The 16663-nt window shown below is 35.8% G+C and overlaps 1 pseudogene; it reads left to right on the forward strand.

The window, feature by feature from the left end:
- Nucleotides 1-16663, forward strand: part of LOC134476596 (interferon alpha-21-like) — a 95328-nt pseudogene that overhangs the window by 58885 nt on the left and 19780 nt on the right.

A 16663-nucleotide genomic window follows, 5' to 3' on the forward strand; every position in this document is an offset into this window, starting at 1 on the left:
TGTAAAAGCATAATACTAGGTGATCAACAATGGTTACCATAATGCCTCCCGCTATCTCTAATAGAACTGCCTATATCATTAGTTATAATAAAATTGAACAAAACAGTAAAGAACAAAACCAACAAAACCAAAACATTGGAGACATTACAGGTCTTCAAAAGTAGATAATAGTCAACCAGAATGGGCATCATAATGAATCCCACTATCTTCACAGCTGTTGCCTAAACTTTCGAACCTGGTACTATCAAGCAAAACAGAATAGAGGAACATCAGTCAAAACAAGATGGTGAGAGCAATACAGGGCTTTAAATCAAGATAATGGAAAGTCAAAGTGGGTTACGGTAATATATCCTGCTATTTTTAAATTTATTTTTCCCTTAATTAAAAGGATAAAAAAGTAAATAATAAAATGGAGATTGAGATAAAAGAGGGCATAACAGCAAAACAGCACAGATCAAAACATAACCATTTAAGCAAAATAGTGTTTCACCACAAGATTATCCTGACATAAAAGTAGTTACCATATTGTCTCTTTCCTTGAAATCTTTGAGTATAACTTCGTATACTGTAGCATCAAATATATCAAAACAATGTAAAACCATTTAAGAGAATGACAGTATTACAGGGTATTTAGAATCAACTAACAGAAAATAAACAAGAGTTTCTGTATAATCTCCTTGTCTATAAAAGGTTTTGCTTATACTATCATATATAATAAAATCCAATAAGATACCACCTGTTTAGACCAATGGAGACAGAACAAAAGCTTGATGAGACTTCAAAACAAGATGGTACTAAATCAGTATTACCTCTTAAGACGTCATTTTCTCCAAAATAGCTGTTCCTATTATCCAATCTTCTCTGCCTCATTTCTGTTGAGCTCTTTTTCTGTCATTAGTTGTCAGTTTGTCTTCTTCATTTTGTTTTCTGCTCCATTCATTGTGGCCTCTCTGCTGCTACTTCTGGATTCTTTGTATTTTTCTTTTTTAGAATGTCTTGCAGTATTTTCTGTAGAGTTGAAGTGGTGGTTGCATATTCCCCTAGTTCCTCTTTATCCTGGAAGCATCTTGTTTTTCCATCAATTTTCAGGGATAGTTGTGCAGGATATATCAATCTTGGCTGGAGATTATTATTTTTCAAAGCTTGAATTATTTCCCCCGCACGCTCTTCGTGATTTGATGGTTTGTGTGAAGAAGTCTGCTGTAATTCTGATGGGTATTCCCTTGTAAGTGATCTGTTTCTTGTCTCTGACGGCTTTTAGTATTCTGTTCTTGTATTGGATTTCTGGAATTTTAATTATTATATGCCTGGATGTTGCTCTGTTTGGGTTGTAGGTGGCTGGGGTCCTGTATGCTTCATACAACTGAGTATCTTTACCTTTTGCTAAATTAGGAAAATTCTCCTGGATTATTTCTGTGAGTAACTTTTGTAGTTCATTTGTTTGTGTCCCTACTTCTTCTTCTTTTTTTTTTTTTTTTTTTTTTTTTTGTCTTTTTCCTTTTTATCGGTACCAGGGATCGAACTCACGACTGCCTGCTTACAAGGCAGGCACTTATGCCGCTGAGCTAAATCCCCAGCCCCTCTACTTCTTCTTTTATGTTCTTAATTCTTAAGTTATAGACCCTCTTATCATCTTCTAGTCTTTGTATTATTGCTGTTTGTTTCTTTGTTATTTTTAAGAAGTTTTTCACTTCATGCTCCCATATTACAAATCTGCCCTCCAGTTCAGATAATCTGTCCTTAGTTTCTTTCAAGCTGTTATGCCAGTTTTCCATAGACTTTTTAGTTTCTTGGTATTCTCTTTGAACCTGCTTCCCTTTTTCTTCCTTTTTGTCTTACCCACAATACTAAATTTCAGCACCTGGAGTGTACCTCTCAAAGAGGCTGTTTACTCTGCTTATAGTTTTTGCATCTTCCCAGAAACCTGATATTGACCTTTGAATTTCCTGCATAGCTCTTTGAATCTGTTTCATACATTGCAATTGATTCCCATATTGTTCATTAAAGGTTTCCATCATTTTCCAGTGCTCCTATTTTTTTAAAAAAATTATTCTCAACAGTTCTTTCATTATGATTGTGATTTCCTTTGTCTGAGAAATTATTTGTAATCTGATTACTTTACAGTCTCATGAAGTTGTTTCTTTACTTCAGTTGCTATCCTCTAGGAGATAACATGTGTGTGATTTTCATTTTCTTTCATGTCTACACTTCCCAGACTTCTGTGTAGGTTGGATGTCTGAGATTGCCTTTTGCTCCTTTGTATTCACATTTTCCTGAGTTTCTCCCAACAAGCCAATTCTGTGGTCCCAGACACTTGCCACATTGGCTGCCTCTATACTGTGTAGGGAAATGGGTCAGGCACACGACTTTCATGAAGCCTGGGTATCAGGGTATAAGGTGGGATTTGCCCAACTCATGCAACTACACTAAAGCTTCACCAATTGTGGGTGGTGGTAGTGGTGGTGGCGCTGCTTCATTTCTCAACCTGCATGTCTACACTGGGATGCCCCTGATGACAGCAGGCAAACACGGTAGTTTTTATGTGATTTTCCCGGTGGGCACTGGCTGCCTGAAGGAAGGAAGGTTCTCTAAGGGTGGCTTGCAGCCACATGGGACTTATCTGACTCTTTGTCCCTGCCCACACTGTTTCCCCAACAGAGGTAAACTTTCAATTGGTGATGGTGGGCATGACAGTGACAGGTCTGGCTGCATCTCCCTCCTGCCCTGGCTGCCCAAAAAAGGAAGCTTTCCGATGGCAGTAGCAGGCATGCATAGGCTATTAAACCTATCTTTAACTAACACAGAGGACATGTCTCCCAGCTCCATCAGGGAGGATAAAATTGCCTTTTCTTTGCCTTTTTTGTTTTATCTGGGATTGCAGATGACTGGGTGTGTTGGAAATGTTGATCTCCCTTCAGTGCACTGATATTAGTGTCAGTCTCTTTTGGAAACACTGCCACAGACATGCAGAAACAACCTTTCTACTATTTCTATAGGTATACCTTCATCCAGCTGATTTGAAATAAACAACTGCCATCACAACCCTTATATGTGATTGTAAGAATTACACAGATTTGCCAAAGAACTGTTTAGTATCCAATATGGAAACTAAATCCAGGCTCAGGGCAAACTGACAGCTGAAACTGAGAGGGACACTTTGGGAATCTCACAGTCAGGGTCCTGAAGAGACACAGTGGATGGTGCTGGTTGGGCAGCAACCCAGGGCTGGCAGCATTGCAAATGTGGGAGAGAGTATAGACTGGAAGACTCCTCTTTGGCTCTATATACAGAATGGAGAAAAGTGTCTTTCCACAACAGTTATAGGGCTCATGCGTAACACTATTATAATGAAAGACAGATCACAAGTGAAAATAGTAACAAATGTATCTAACAAAAGGTAACAAAAGATTACAAGTTTTGGTAGCCATTACAAATGAAGAAAAAAAGAAAACTATACATATATATATATATATATATATATATATATATATGAAGAGAGAGAGAGAGAAAACTATATGTTAATTTTTAAACAAAATAATAATAATATATTATTTCAAAACAAAATAACAGATTAATAATGGTTAATACATTGCATGTTGTCACTTTAAAAGTAGTTACTCACATTACAAGATACAAGCATGTGAGAATGATCAAACAATGAAAGCACTATTCTTTTTGATGAACTAACAGAGATTAGTAGTATAATTATCTACTCTGGATATGTGTGTGTGTGTGTGCATGTGAGTATATATACATATACATATATATACATATACATATACATATACATATACATATACATATACATATAATCTTTTCTTCTCTTTCCTCAATTCACACATTGCAGTTTGTCTTTCAGCAGTTTTTCATTTCAGTTTCACAACATATACTGTATATTTTGAATCTTATTTATTATTTCAGTTTATTACATTAGGAAAACAATATGATGTTTACACATGGGAATCTTATTTCACTTATTAGTATGGTCTCAAAATGCATCCATTTACCTATAAAACATTGAGTTTCTCCATTTTTATAGTAATACTCCATTGTATAGAAATAGCACATCTTTTTTTTTTTTTATCCATTCCACAATAGATGGGCATTTGGGTCGTTTCCAAGATTTAGCTATTACAAATTATGCGTTTATATACATGGGTACACATATATTACAGTGGTATGATGTTTTCAACTCTTCTGTGAAAATGCCAAGAAGAGAAAGATCTGGATTGAGTGGGACTTCCAATCCTAGTTTGTTGATGATTCTCCACACTGAATTCCACTGTGGTTGAGCAGCCTACATTCCCACCAACACTAGAGATAGCCCCCAAACTTGTTCTTAATTGATTTCTCCATGACAGACATTCCTTCTGGAGTGAGATGGAATCTCAGTGTTCTTTTAATTTGCATTTCTATAATGACCAGTAATGTTGTATGTGTTTTTACATATTTCTTCATTTTAGAAGTGCGTATTGAACTCAGATGCCATTTCTTGGATTGGGTCATCAATTCGGGAGGCCTCATTATTGTTCAGTTAACTTTTTTTTTTTATGAGGGACAGATAGCTAATACTTTTTCTCCTCCAGTGTACAAAGTTTTTAAAGAGATCCCAGCTGACGATTCTTTAAAGTACTTCCTGCATCATTTGCACTTTGCTCATGAACTATTACTATTTCTTCAAGACTCCTGCGTACATCACCATCTGGTAGGCTTTGTGTTCCTATTTAAATATTGAGATCTTGGATTCATTTTGACTATAGTTGAGTGCATGGTAATAGACATGGATCTAATCTCTGGCATGTCAAATACTGACTTTTCCAGCATCATTTACTAAAGAGGCTACCACTCTTCCAGAGAACCTTTGGCCACTACGTCAGAGACAGCTGAGGGTCCTTGTTTCAGCTGCATCTCCTATTCAGTTCCATTGACCTTCAGGACTGTTTTTGCTAGTACCATACTGATTCAATCACAGAAATTTTAGTATAATTTCAAGTCAGGGATTGTCATGTGTCCTGAGTTGTTTTTGTTGCTGGTTTTTTGGCAGTTTGATTTTTTTTTTTTTTTTTGGAAGAGGAATCAAACTCAGAACCTTGTGATTCGCAGGCAGGAATGGTGGCACAGAGCTATATCTCCAGCACTATTATAGGTCTCATCTATTTCCAAATGAATTTTATGAACATTTTCTCTAGATCTGTGAGGCAAGTTAAAATTTTCGATCAGGATTGCATTAAATCTATGTACCAATTTTGGCAGGATGGCCATTTACAAAATGTTAGTTCTTCATATCAATAAGCAATGGTATGTTTCCATTTCCTGACATTCGCTTCAAGCTCCTCTTCCAGAATATTCTAATTTTCAATATATAAATATTTTACACTTTTTGTTAGATTGATTCCTAACTATTTCACTTTTGGATGCTATTGTGAAAGTGCTGTTTCTCTAATTTCTCACAGTGAGTTTGTTGTTTGTGTACAACAATGCTACAGAGTTATGAATGTTGACTTGGTATCCAGCTACACTGAAAAATTTGCTTATTAGCTGTAGTAGTCATGTGATGGTGTTTTAGGTGGTTTTCTATGTAGAGTATCATATCACTTTCAAAGAGTGATAATTTAACTTCTGACTTTCCTATCCTTATTCTTGTTATTTCGCTTTTCCAATCGTTATCGCTAACGTCTCCACAACCATATTTAAAAGGAATGATGATAGTGGACATCCTTACATTATTCCTGATTTTAAGGTGAATATTTTTGTCCATTTAGTTTGATGTTGGCTGTTAGCTTGTCAAAGAGGGCTTTTATCAGAGTAAAGTTGAGATCATCTATTCAGATTTTCTCTAGGATTTTATCATGACTAAATGTTGTACTTTATCAAAATCTTTTTCTGCATCTACTTATATGATCGTATGATCTTTCCTTTGACTCCATTGATATAGTATGATACATTTATAGATTTGCATATGCTGAATCATCCCTGCATTTCTGGGATGAATCACATTTGGTCAACGTGTATACTCTTTTTTGATGATTAGAAGCATTCTGTTTGCTATTTTGCTAAGCATATTTGCATCTAAATTCATTAGAGAGATTGGCCTGTTGTTCTGTTTTGTGATTGGGTCTTCCTCTGGTTTTGGGATCAGAGCAATACCTGCCTCCAGAAAGAAGAGAACTTCTTCCCTTTCAATTTCATTAATGAGTTTGAGGTTTCCTAGTATTAAATCTTCTATAAATTTTTTTGGAGATTTTAGCTTTAAATCCATCAGAAGCTGGACTTTTCTCTGTCGATTAGCTTTTAATTGTTTTCAAATTCCAAAACGATATTGGTTTTTAAAATTTTTGTATCTTCTTTATTGTTTTAGTAAATGATACATTTCTAGGAATCTCATTTCTTCTGTATTTCCAATTCTGTGAGAGTAAAGATTCTTGAAATTGGTAGTGCACAGATCTACATAATTATATATACTAATAATACATAATTATATTAATTTCTGCACGAATCTATATGATTTCCTCCTATCTATGATTTTGGGGCTTGAATTGCTCTTTATTTTCCACAAGTTCAAATGTAGTATTAGATTATTTGTGCTTGTTCCATTTTCCTGATGTGAGAACTTGCTGTTATATATTTCCCACATAGGACTGCTTTCATTATGTTCTGTAGTATCCAGTGTTTTCTGCTCATTTTCATTTGATCACATATATTATTTTCTTTAATTTCATCTGTCACTTATGGATTGTTCATAAGGGTATGAAGTTTTTCGACTTTGTGTTGTCATTCATTAATTTTCAATTTCATTGCATTATGGTAGGATAATATATATGAGATAATTGCATTTATTTATGCATGTTCTATAGGCTTGTATATTGTCTATTTTAGAGAATGTCCCAAGTGCAGCTGAGAAAAATTTCTATTAGAATGTCAATGGATAAACATTCTGTAAATGCTTATTTTTTGAACATTGTTACATTTTAATAACATTAAAAATATATAATCAATGTATTTGTATTTCTTCAATATACATAGTTTCAGCACCAAAAATACAAGGAGAAAGATGTATGTTTTCTAACATTTTATTTTAAGGAGGGTAAAACCAAGCACAACAAAAGAAAACAAAGCACATCAGAAGAAAACAATGTAACACAAATTTCAAAACAAGACAAGAGATCGCCATTGGCTATAATACTGTCTCTTGTTTTCTTCTAAACAGTTGTTCATATATTCACACACAATGAATTCATGTACATCAAAACAGTATTAAACTGATCAGAACAGATTGATGAAGGCATTGTAGACCTTCAAAACCAGACAATAGGGAAATTAACAATGGCTGCCATAATGTCTCTTGTTCTCTTCAAAATTTTTGTCTATCTCTTCCTGTATGTTGAAATAAACAATAGTATTGAAATAAACAATACCAAACAGACTAAAATCACTCTAAACAAAGAATAATAGTATTACTGGATTTCACAGCATGACAGTACGAAATCAGCACTGGATACCATAGTGTCTCTTTTTCTACATAGTAGCTGTTAATTTCATCGTGCATTATATAATCAAACTGTTTAGAAGTTCATAAACTGTTTAGAAGTTACATACATGTATGAGCTTCTACATGTATATCCATCCTTTCTGCATTAAATGGAGAAACAAAACAAATACCTAGAAAAATACGAAACAAAAAAGACAAACTGTTTAGAAGTTCTCATAAACTGTTTACAAGTTCTACACATGTATGAGTCTCTACATGTATATCTATCCTTTCTGCATTAGAGGGAAAAACAAAACAAAACAAATTCTGAGAAAAACACAAAGCAAATAAGACAAATAAATAAAAATAGCAAAGGGCTCAAACCACTGACAATATAAGTCTCCAAAACAAGGTGGTAGGAGCATAACTAAGGTTGTTATTTTACATGATGATCCACAAGAGTTCCTCACATCACCATACAATAATATGCACAATGGTTCCAATCCAATGAATCTTAACGGTTTCCTCCAAGACTACAGAATTTTTAACACAATGATCTTAACTATCTTAAGTGTGTTTATATAGTTTTTGATTTTTTTTTAGCTTCCTTTTTCTTTTTCCTCACTTTCTCTGAGATATTATTTTTCCCCTTTAGGCAGATTCTTGTCCTTTCACTGTATTTACTGAGTATTTTGTATCTTATGTACTCTTACCATTTCTTACACTAGAGAGACTATACAGTATTTACACATGTGAGTTGATTTATTTCTCTTACGACTATGGTATTGATTTGTAATAATTTAATTATAAATATCCCAATGTAATCATTCTTTATAGCTGAGTAGTACTCCATTGTATAAAAATACCACTTTTTTATCCATTACTCAGTTGATAAGAATTTAGGTTGTTTACAAGATCTGGCTATTACAAATTGTGCTGCTATAAACATGGATGCACTTATATCACTGTAGTATGATGTTTTCAGTTCTTTTGGGAATATGCCCAGAAGTGCAATAGCTAACTCAAAGGGACTTTGAAAGCCAGCTGTCTGAAAAGTCTCCAGACTGATCTCCACAGTGGTTACAGCAGTCTCCACTCCCACGAACAGTGCAGAAAACTTCCTTTTGACCCACAGCCATGCCAGAATTTGTAGTTGGTAGCATTCTTGATCATGGCCATTCTTTCTGCAGTAAGATTGAATCTCAGTGTGGTTTTATTGGTATTTCTCTAATGACCAATGATGCTGAACATTTTCTCATGTACTTACTTGCCATTTGTATTTCTTCACCTAACTGTGTATTCATCTCAGATGGCCTTTTTTGGACTGGGTGTTTGAATTTCAGGGATCTGGTGTTTTTTTAATTCTTATATGTTCTAGACAGATGTCCTTTGTCTGAGGGACAGATCATCTAGATTTTTCCCCAATTTGTGGGTTTTGTTTGACTGTTGAACATTTTTTTGACATGCAGAAACTTTTAAATATGGCATGATCCCAGTTATTGATTCTGTGATGTGTTTGTTCAGGAATTCTCTGCCTAACCCACATGTCTTTAAATTTCTACCTACTTTGTCTTCCAATAGATTTAGTTTTTCTAATATTGAGATCTTTGATTCACTTAGACTTTAGTTTAGTACGCGGTGATAGGCACGGGTCTAGTTTTAGTTTTCGGCATGTGGAGAGCCAATTCCTACATTCCTGGGATGAATCCCACGTGGTCATGGTGTATAATCTTTTGATCATTTGCTGTATTGTTTACCAAAACTTTATTGAGAATTTTTGCATCTCCATTCATTGGGGAGATTGACCTTTCTCTTTTTAGGTTGGGCCTTCCTCAAGTTTTGGGATTAAAGTAATATTTGCCTCCAGGAATGAGTTACGGACAATTGCTTCTCTTTCAATTTCATTGAAGAGTTTGAGGAGTGTCAACATTAAATCTTTTTAAATTTCTTGTAAAATTCCACAGTTAATCAGTCTAGACTGGTGTTTTCTTTGTTGGTAAGGATTTAATTACATTTTCAATTTCGTTAATTGAAACTGGGTTATTCAGCAGTTTTATATCTTTTAGATCCAGATTTGGTAGTGCATGTCCACTTCTTCTGTTATCAAATCTATGACAGTAAAGGTTTTCAAAGTAGGTATTGATGATCTTCTGTATTTCCAGAAGGTCTACAGTGATTTCATGCTTTTCATTCCTTATTCCATGAATTGAGTTTTTTCTGTCCTTTTTAAAATAAGTTTGGCTAGGTGCTTATCAATTTTATTTATTCTGTCAAAGAACCAATTCTTTGATTCACTGATCCTTTGGATTATTTTCTTAGTCTCTATTGCCTTGATTTATGCTCTGATCTTTATAAGTTTCTCCCTTCTGTTGGCTTTGGGCTTGTCTTGCTCTTCTTTTTCTAGATGTTTGAGGTGTAGCATCAGGTTGTTTATCTGTGTTCATTCTGTTTTCCTGATGTGGAAATTCTCCACAATTTATTTTCCTCTGAAGACTGATTTCATTGTGTCCCACAGGTTCCAGTAAGATGTATTTCTATTTTTGTTTGCTTGTAGATATTGTTTAATTTCCTCTTTCATTTCCTCTGTGACCCACTGATTCCTCAGGAGTATATTATTCAATTTCCATATGTTTGTGTGGTTTTTGCAGTTTCTTTTGTCATTAACTCCTAGTTTCATGGTGCTATGATCTGACAACATGCATGGGATAATTTCTTCTTTTGTATTTACATAAGCATATTTTGTGGGCTAATATATGGTCTATTTTAGAAAGTGTTCCGTGTGCTGCTGAGAAAAATGTATATTCTGTTTTTTAAAAAATTTTATTTAAGGAGAAAAAAAAGCAGAGAAAGGGTACAAGTTATACAGATTTACAGAAAAAAATAAACAGTAGGAAATCACTAGTTAATGGATTACATATTGTCATCTTAGAAATAATTGTTCAAGTCACAAAATTAAAGCTTGTAAGGTGGACATTCCAACAGTGAGACTGCAAACAGTTCTGTTCAATGATTCAACAAAACTCAGTGATATCATTATCTATCTTATACACTTATATATACATGCAGTTATATCGTTTAAAGCACTTTCCTTTCCTCTCTTTTGTACAATGACAATTACCCATTTTGGGTTTTGTTGCTCCCACAGTTCTTATTACTTTTTTGGAAGGGAGTAGAACCAAATGTGACATAACAGAACAGAGTCAATCAAATCAAAAGGGTGGACATAATAGATAATGTAAAAACGTAATACAAGGTGATCAACAATGGTTACCATAATGCTTCCCGCTATCTCTAATAGAGTTGCCTATATCATCAGTTATAATAAAATTGAACAAAACAGTAAAGAACAAAACTGACAAAACCAAAACATTGGAGACATTATAGGCCCTCAAAAGTAGATAATAGTCAACGAGAATGGGCGTTATAATGAGTCTATCTTCACAGCTGTTGCTTAAACTTTCGAACCTGGTACTATCAAGCAAAAGAGTAAAGGCGGACACCAGTCAAAAACAAGATGGTGAGAGCAATACAGGGTTTCAAATCAAGATAATGGAAAGTCAAAGTGGGTTACTATAATATATCCTGCTATTTTTTATTTATTTTTCCCTTAATTAAAAGGATAAAAATAAAAAAGTAAATAATGAAATGGAGATTGAGATAAAAGAGGGCATAACAGCAAAACAGCGCAGATCAAAACATAACCATTTAAGCAGAATGGTGTTTCACCACAAGATAATCCTGACATAAAAGTAGTTACCATATTGTCTCTTTCCTTGAAATCTTTGAGTATAACTTTCTATACTGTAGCATCAAATATATCAAAACAATGTAAAACCATTTAAGAGAATGACAGCATTACAGGGTATTAAGAATCAACCAACAGAAAATGAACAATGGTTTCTTTATAATCTCCTTGTCTTTAAAGGTTTTTGCTTATACTGTCATACATAATAAAATCCAGTAAGATACAACCTGTTTAGCCAATGGAGACAGAAGAACAAAAGCTTGATGAGACTTCAAAACAAGATGATACTAAATCAGTATTACCTATTAAGACGTCATTTTCTCCAAAATAGCTGTTCCTATTATCCAATCTTCTCTGCCTCATTTCTGTTAAGCTCTTTTTCTGTCATTAGTTGTCAGTCTGTCTTCTTCATTTTGTTTTCTGCTCCATTCATTGTGGCCTCTCTGCCACTATTTCTGGATTCTTTGTATTTTTCTTTTTTAGAATATCCTGTAGTATTCTCTGTAGAGTTGAATGGGTGGTTGCATATTCCCCTAGTTCTTCTTTATCCTGGAAGCACCTTGTTTTTCCATCAATTTCCAGGGATAGTTGTGCAGGATATATCAATCTTGGCTGGAGATTATTATCTTTCAAAGCTTGAATTATTCCCCCCCACACTCTTCGTGATTTGATGGTTTGTGCAGAGAAATCTGCTGTAATTCTGATGGGTGTTCCCTTGTAAGTGGTCTGTTTCTTGTCTCTGACAGCTTTTAATATTCTGTTCTTATATTGAATTTCTGGAATTTTAATTATTATATGCCTGGGTGTAGCTCTGTTTGGGTTGTAGGTGGCTGGGGTCCTGTATGCTTCATACAACTGAGTATCTTTACCTTTTGCTAAATTAGGAAAATTCTCCTGGATTATTTCTGTGAGTAGCTTTTGTAGTTCATTTGTTTGTGTCCCTACTTCTTCTTTTATGTTCTTCTTAAGTTATGGATCCTCTTATCATCTTCTAGTCTTTGTATTATTGCTGTTTGTTTCTTTGTTACTTTTAAGAAGTTTTTCATTTCATTCTCCCATATTACAAATCTGCCCTCCAGTTCAGATAGTCTGTCCTTAGTTTCTTTCAAGCTGTTATGCCAGTTTTCGATAGAGTTTTTAGTTTCCTGGTAGTCTCTCTGAACCTGCTTTATGTATTCTATGCTTTCTCCATCTTTTCCATCAAACAATTCTCCCCTCTTTTTCTGATCTTCCATTCCACCATCTGTTTTTTCTTGGGTGGTGCTTAGCATTTCTCTAACTATTCTGCTTATTTCTAGCTTCAGGTCATTAATAACTTCATTCCTGAACTGATCTATGAGGCTCTCTAGATGGCGCTTTATATCTATTGGTGTGGTGTCCGCTATTGCCTGTTTCTCAGGATTGGGGGCCAAAGGGTCTTTCTTTTCGCTCCCTCTTCCCATATTCTTTGTTCCTTATATATGCAGGCATATATAGGAGGCCCAACTTCATTTCCTGTCAGCCACAGTCTGATTGAATTGCGCAGGCTAGGTGTTCCTGCCCACCGCAGCACACCAGGAAGTTGCAGATCAGGCAGCCTATGCGGGGCCCGCCCCTCCAGGTCACCCTCAGGCTGTGGGATCTGGGTTGTGCTAGCCCAGTGGGTCTCAGTCGGCAGCGTCACGTAGGCTAGGCACTTCTCACCAATCCCGCTTGAGAGGGGGATACGTGGCTGAAGTCGCCGCAGCGCCCTGCTCCCGCAAGTCTGCCCAGTCCTAGAATGTCCTCTGTTGGAGTCTCCCAAACCCTGGGAAGAGTGTCAGTTTCTCTCACTCACCTCACCGCAAGTCAATGTACAGCTCCCCGCCCGTCCTCTTTTCAACTCCGTTTGCCGATTCCTGTTCTCAGAGCTTCCGCGCCTCTCTCTCCCTGCCGAGCTGATGTAGACACAGTCAACACGTGGCGGGAACCCAAATCGCGGCTTCAAATGCCACGGGCTGCAGCTTCCACACGGAGGCTTTTTTGTTCCTGTTATAGCACCAGGATTGCACTCAAAATTGGTTGTTCTCAGCCCAGTTCGTTCTTGGGTCAGCAGGGCACATCTCCACCTGCTCATGACTCCTTACTCCGCACCATTCCTGAATTCCAAGCTGGTTCTTTCAGAGAACCTCCATAGCTGCTGCTATCTGTCCAGCATGTTCTCCCGGAAGTCCAAAATGTATATTCTGATTGTTGGGTGGGAGACTTTGTATACGTCCACCAAGTCCATTTGTTCACAGGTGTGATTCAGTTCTGTTATTTGTTGGCTGATTTTCTCTCTAGTTGCTCTGTCTCTTTGTGTCAATGGTGTGTTAAGGTCTCCCGTTATAATTGTACTATTGCTTATTTGATTTTTCATTTGTTAATATTTGTTTTGTATAGCTAGGTGCTCCCAAATTTCGTGCATACATATTTAAGATTGTTATCTCTTCCTCTTGAAGTTTTCCCTTAACTAGTATGCAGTGACCTCCTTTATCTCTTTGGATCATTCTTGGTGATGTTCACATTGTCTGCAAACAGAATGGCTATACCTGCTTTTTTTTGGGTTCCTGTTCCATGAAATATTGTTTTCCATCCCTTGACTTTCAGTCTGTGAGTATCCTTTTGGGTTAGATGAGTTTCTTGTAGACAGCATATGGTTGCATTTCGTTTCTTGATCCATTCTTCCAGTCTGTTTCTTTTAATTGGTGCATTTAATTGGTGCATTGAGTTCATTTACATTAATGGTTATAACTGTCACGTTAATGGTTGGTTTATTGCTGACATGTTATCTTTCTGCTATTGCAGCTTTATCTTTCTGTTCTGTTTGTCTTCTTTGCTTAGTGGTTTTTTCCTAAGTGTATCTACACTGTCTTTCAGTATACTTTGCAGGGTTGGTGTGGTGATCATGAAGTTCTTCAGCTGTTCTTTGTAATGGAAGCATCTTATATCTCCTTCCATTTTGAAGGACAGTTTATCAGGGTACCTCAGTGTAGGTTGGAAATCATTTTCCTTTAGGATCTGAAATATTTCACTCCATGTTCTTTTTGACTTCATTGTTTGTGCTGAGAAGTCTATTGTAATTCTGATAGGCTTTCCTTCTTAGGTGATCTGTGTTTTCTCTCTGACAAGTTTTAATATTCTATTCTTATGTTGGATTTCTGGGATGGTGATTATTATATGCCAGGGTATAGTTTTATTTTGGTTATGGCTATGTGGAGTTCTATATGCTTCACTATCCTAATGTGGGTTTCCATTCTTGTGTTTGGAAATTTCAGCTATGACTTCTGTGAATAGGCTTTTGATATCATTTGTGCTGTTTCCTTCATTTTCATTTATCCCTATTAATGGCATGTTGTTTTTCTTTTCATCATCTTGCAGCTGTTGAATTGTTATTTCCTGATTCCTTGATTTTAAAAAGATCTTTCCTTTTTCTGTTCACCAGCTGAAATCTTGTCTTCGAGGTCTGAAATTCTATCTTCCCTTTCATTGAGTTGGTTTTGACAACTTTCAATGTAATTTTTGATTTCCTGTATATCTCTTTGAATCTGATTCCAGCATTCTGTTTGTCTCTTAAATTGTTCATCCATGGTTACTATCTTTTTGTTTTCTTCCTCTAATTTTTAAACTGTGCCTTCTTATATGTGTTTACCATCTCTTTCATTACTTTCATCATTTCTTCTTTTACCTGGGAGATTGTTTCTAATTTGAAATCCTTTATAGCTTCCTGGAGTTGCTTCTTTATTTCAGTTGCTATTATTACAGGTATTTCAGGTGTATTACATTTTCTTCTATGTACATGGCTCCTAGGGTTTCATGGGATGGGCTGGAGGGAGATTGCATTTTGGTCTTTTATTTTGTCATTTTCCTATATTTCTGTGTTTCCAGTGTTTTTCTAAGGCTTCCACTGGATGTGTTGGAAATCGTCTGCTATGCCCTAGGCTCCTGGACTAAATGGAGGTTGCTGAGCATGGTCCAGTGAGACGCTCAGGCCATCCTGTGCTAGCTGAGCATGCACATATCCACTGTGGATGATGGTCTAAAGCCCTCCCTGGGCAAAGACCAATGCCCAGAAACTCACTTCATCTGCTCTCCACTCCCTTTATTGAAGAAGGTTGGTGGAAGTAATCTACTCAGGCTGCAAAACCTCCCAAAATGAGTCTAGTGTGGCTGGGTTCTGGGCGGGTGCTTGAGCTCTAGGAACAATGATCTTAACACAGCCTCCCTGGCTCTGGGTGGGGAGCAGACTCATCCCAGCTGAGAGCTCCATGTATGAATTTTATTGGATGATTATTAATTTTCACAGCAATTTGAAAGGAAATAAAATCATCCCTCATTGTGACTGGTCTTTGACCTTAGAGATGTGTACATCTTCATCATACTAAAATTTAATTTATCATCCATACTCACATTTATCAGTATTTTCTATTATACCTCTGACATTAGAGTTGTGACCAAATAGATCACCTTTGCTTCACCATTATTTTTAGTATTCTGTAATGTTTTCTAAGGTTTGGTCTTTTTACCTCATAATCAGCTCCATATAACATCATATGAACCCATTAACATCGAATAGATTGCTCTCTCTTGAAATATACCTTAGTCAATACATAATAGTAATTTTATGTATTGTTTCATTCTAGTTGCTAATACTTTATTGGAACTGAAGCATTTACTCCAATGGCAGGTTGTCTTGTGACTCTGTAGAATTTACCAATATGTAGTTTTCTGTTTCATTTCTGGTAATTTCTCACATCTGTGAATCCATTTCTGGTGTGATAGAATTCTAGTTGAGATTACTTTATATAATTGATTAGAATCTCAAAAATCTTTATGTGACAATATGTTACAGTACTGTAGTATACATGTATTCCTGAGACATTTTCAGATTTGAATGTAAATTAGTTTAGGACTCTTTTACCTAATACTAAATTTGAGTTAGATCACATTTCACACTTTTCTGTCTTTCACATGTTTAGAACTACAGAGTGGTAACAGTGGCTTTTCTAAGACTTCCTTTTTCTCTTGCTTTTGTGAAACTTGAAAATGCTGAGCAGCTTCTTTTATGAATTGTTCAGTCCCTAGAGCAGTGATAGTGAATTTTTTTTTACAGACAAGGGCCCAAACTACAATGCACAACTCGTTTATTTGTCACCAAGAACCAACAGTGCAATTAAAGCTGACTACTGAGGTTTTACTTTAGAATAAACCTAACACCTTTTATCTTAAAAGAAAAAGAAACCATGCGTGCCATAGCTTCACCAACACTGACCTAAAATGATCTTTCCTTGTGCCCATTACTTCTGCGGTGCTCAAATTTGATTCCATCCACAGCAGCTTCTTCTCAATGCCTAAAAAAAGTACTGGCTGGTTGATTTAGCAATTTCACAATCCAAGGACCTTCAGAATTTTACAATCAACAAACCACCTAATGTATCATCACAATGCATAAA

Source organism: Cavia porcellus, unplaced genomic scaffold (genome assembly GCF_034190915.1).
Source record: "Cavia porcellus strain 051 isolate PalLab524CR breed Dunkin Hartley unplaced genomic scaffold, mCavPor4.1 scaffold_1, whole genome shotgun sequence".
In the NCBI taxonomy this organism is placed as follows: domain Eukaryota; kingdom Metazoa; phylum Chordata; class Mammalia; order Rodentia; family Caviidae; genus Cavia; species Cavia porcellus.